Source organism: Rhinatrema bivittatum, unplaced genomic scaffold (genome assembly GCF_901001135.1).
Source record: "Rhinatrema bivittatum unplaced genomic scaffold, aRhiBiv1.1, whole genome shotgun sequence".
Lineage (NCBI taxonomy): Eukaryota > Metazoa > Chordata > Amphibia > Gymnophiona > Rhinatrematidae > Rhinatrema > Rhinatrema bivittatum.
Genome location: NW_021821346.1, coordinates 21,283 through 25,832, shown reverse-complemented (window position 1 = coordinate 25,832; position 4,550 = coordinate 21,283).

Genomic DNA, 4,550 nt, shown 5'->3' with positions numbered 1-4,550 from the left:
CCGGCGCTACCTTTGCCCTGTCATATATGACCGGGCAAAGGTAATGCCGGCGCCATTTCTATCAACGCACCCGTGGCCCGAGAGTGGAAGATCACAACAGGACCCCCCCCCCCCCCACTGGACCCCAGGTAATTTAAGACATTTTGGGGGGGTTCGGGAGGGTGGGGGATGTTTTAGTGTGCCGGTTTTCCCGCCCTCCCCCGATTTACGATTTACACGATATTTTAAAAAACAAAACCGCGACGATCCGATTCCCTCCTCCCCCCCCAGTCGAAATCGATCGTTAAGACGATCGATCACACGATACACATCTCTTCTACACACCAGCAGAATACCTCACCTCAGTCTCATGTGCTGACCCTCACCTAACAAAGAATAAAGAGACCATAAAGCATAAACTAGAAGCATGAAGACAAAAACTGAACTGGAAACCGTAACAAACCAGAGAGCCTGTATGCCGTGTAACAAAGGAAAAAGAGAAATATCACCAGTCCTCATAAACAAATCAAGAAATATAAAATCAATAGCAATAAACCATTCTAATACAAAGAACAGATTATGTCAAAACAGTAGAAGAATGGAATATCCAATAATTAAAAACTCATATAAAAAATTTCCAGATACCAATGAAATATTTCAAAAAGCAGACACAAAGACCCAATAATGAAAAATAATAAGGATAGAAAAATGCTTTGCTCTGCATACCTGGGAACGTTTGATATCCAGGTGCCCTGAGATTGTTTTGAATTAGCAGAAGGGGAGATGGTTTGCTTGAAACTTTCTCCTCTCTCTCTCTCTCACACTAGCTCTCAGTCACACATATATACACATGCTCTCTCTCTCTTACATAGGCTTTCAATTATGCACATTTACATGCTTTTTCTTTCTTGCTTACATAGGCTCTTAATCACACATTTACACACATGCTGTTTGTCTTTTCACACTTATACATACACAGGCTTCCAATCACACACTTATATGCAAGCTGTATTTCTCTCACATGCATAGGCTCTCATTCACACACTTACACACATACTCTCTCTCTTTCACTCACTTACACACAGGCTCTCAATCACATACTGTGATGAAAAATCAGGGATTAACTAGTTAACAATTGAAACCAAGAAAATTCACTAGTTAATGTTACTATTATTGGCACTTAAATAAATCTTGCAATTTGAAGTTGCATCATACCAATAAAATGTTACGTGATAATAAACGTATTTAAAATTATCTACTCGTGTTATAATATTGAATATCACTACATCCAATCCCAGAAAAAGTCCTTTCCAAACATTGAAAAATATTTTTTATGCGGAACATAAGACCTCAGCACCGGCATAGAATTCTGATAATGAACAGAAACTTTTTGCACCGGTCGAAACAATCACTGATCTATGGTCTTCCTTTTTATTTTTGCTTTTCTTTAAAAGTTTTTTTTTGCTGAAACCTGCAATTTGCTCTGCAACTTCAAGATGTTAAACTTGAGCTTGAAACCGTTTAGATCTGAAGTTGTCAATTTAGAAGTCAAACTGAAACAGTTTTATATTGTGCCGCCGACTGTATAATACTATAGCGAGCAAAATTTCTTTTATTTCCTATACTCCCACCATGTGGATTTATAGTCCTGACTTATCTTATTGAGCAGCTGGTGCAGTCATTCGTAGCCCAAGGATATTCTTTTGGCTGACTGAACCGCTGAATTTTTCTTATTAGAAAGCCGCCAAACTGCCGACAATGTCAACGTTTCGTAACCTGCATCAGGGCGGGCTCTACGATATGAAAAAACACATTGCTATTAACACTCAAGAGTTTAAAATCTCTTGTAAAGTTTGTTCCTTTAACTCTTATCGTAAAATTTTTTTGTTACTCACTTGTTTGCTATGGACTTGCTGTCTCAATAGTCGGGTTCATGTAAGGCATTTAAACAACCAATCTTTGTATTCGTGCATATGTCACAACGTAGTGACGTCTCAGTTTTGGAGATCCTACCATCAATTCTTATTTTCCACTGTCAATATATATTCAGCACTACAAAATACTAAATTAATGAATGAATTCCTGGTAAACCCTTCTTGTTATTATAATTTAATTCATCAAAACTTTATTTTGCTGCTGATATTATTGCTTAAACGTAGTTGTTTGTATTGTAAGCTTAATAAGAGGTGGTAATCATGAGAAACTGCTATACAAAAAAGAACATCAATGGATTTTTAAACTGATGTCAGAAGAACCAAAAGGTTTAAATTGGAACATCGAGTGGAACAGTTTAATTCATTGTTGAATGCTTTATTGATAACTAACAAGATAACTGCCTTCAAAATATCATTTCGATTGTCTAAATGGGAAACAACATTGTACTTAAAAAGAATTTTGATATATTATTAAGCTTACGATACAAACAACTACGTTTAAGCAATAATATCAGCAGCAAAATAAAGTTTTGATGAATTAAATTATAATAACAAGAAGGACTATATAACTTGGGTTTGCCAGCAATTCATTCATTAAATTTAGTATTTTGTAGTGCTGAATACATATTGACAGTGGAAAATAAGAATTGATGGTAGGACTTTTAAACAAGAGACGTCATCACGTTGTAACGCAAGTACGTAAAAACTGACAGCTGAAAAAAAGAATTGATGGTAGGATCTCCAAACCTGAGACGTCACTACGTTGTGACATATGTACGAATACAAAGATTGGTCAATAGCAAGTAAGTTTGTTGTTTAAATAGAGGCCCCATGTTTAAATGCCTTACATGAATCCGACTATTGAGACAGCAAGTCCATAGCAAACAAGTGAGTAAAAAAAATTTTACGATAAGAGTTAAAGGAACAAACTTTACAAGAGATTTTAAACACTTGATTGTTAATAGCTATGTGTTTTTTCATATCGTAGAGCCCGCCCTGATGCAGGTTACGAAACGTTGACAACGTCGGCAGTTTGGCGGCTTTCTAATAAGAAAAATTCAGCGGTTCAGTCAGCCAAAAGAATATCCTTGGGCTACAAATGACTGCACCAGCTGCTCAATAAGATAAGTCAGGACTATAAATCCACATGGTGGGAGTATAGGAAATAAAAGAAATTTTGCTCGCTATAGTATTATACAGTCGGCGGCACAATATAAAACTGTTTCAGTTTGACTTCTAAATTGACAACTTCAGATGTAAGCGGTTTCAAGCTAAAGTTTAACATCTTGAAGTTGCAGAGCAAATTGCAGGTTTCAGCAAAAAAAAAAGGAAGACAATAGACCAGTGATTGTACCGACCGGTGCAAAAAGTTTCTGTTCATTATCAGAATTCTATTCCGGTGTTGAGGTCTTATCTTCCCGCATAAAAATATTTTTCAATGTTTGGAAAGGACTTTTTCCGGGATTGGATGTAGTGATATTCAATATTATAACACATGAGTAGATAATTTTAAATACGTGATAATAAAGTAACATTTTAATGGTATGATGCAACTTCAAATTGCCAATAATAGTAACATTAATTAGTGAATTTTCTTGGCCTCAATCACATGCATACTCTCTCACCTACACCAGCTCTCAATCTCACACAGACACACATGCTCTCTCTTACTTATACACACAGGCTCTTAATCATACATACACATGATCTCTCTCACTTTCACATTCAAGCTCTCAATCATACACTTACATTCATGCTATCTTTATCACACACAGGTTCTCAATCACACACACACACACACAAACAGGATCTCAAACACATATGCTTGCTCACTCACTCTCTCTCCCCCCCACCGAACTAGCGGCAGCAGCAGCCTCCTCCATTTCCAGCCCTCATGGCCTCGAGAAAGGAGTCCCATTGGCCGCGGGGGCTGATGTTGCTTCTCTTTTGCTCCGAGCCATGCTGTTTTTCTTCAAGCAAATGCTGCCCGCACTGGCCTGGTCTCTTCTTCCCACGCGCGTGGCCTCTGTATACCACTTCCTCTTCCAGGCCGCAGGTGGGGGCAGGAAGAAGAGACCATGCTGATGCCGCTGGCTCCAGCTCTCTTGCTGTATTCCGCCCAGGCTATCAGTATTTTAAGCCCAGGCAGAGGAAGAGCTCCTATTTCGCTGAGGCAAGGGGAGCAGCTGGACCAGCAGGGGCCCAGAAAGTGTGGCAACACACCTGTGTGTGCTTGATGACACACTTGTGCTTCACAACACACCGGTTGAGAACTGCTGTACTAAAGGGTTTCTCCTATTTTGTGACTGTGGGGAAAATGCTTAATAAATAGGACCATTAAAATTTGTAGTTTCAAATCTATGCATATAATTTTCCATGGAAAATCTACTTGCAGAAAAATCCTGTGCAAAAGTTCATGGGTGTATTGTGCTTGTGACAAGTTTCACAGGTAAAATGAGTGCATACTTTCCTTTTGAAATTTGGAGTAAATTCCACAGGTACAAAGTAGCTGCAGACTTTACAGCAAAGTGGCCAGTTTGAAAATTGCTCTGTATATTAATTTAATGCTGTGTTATCCTGGTGGTGTTCTTTTTGCATCTTGTGGTTCAACCCTGGGCTTCACCTTTTTCCTGTGTG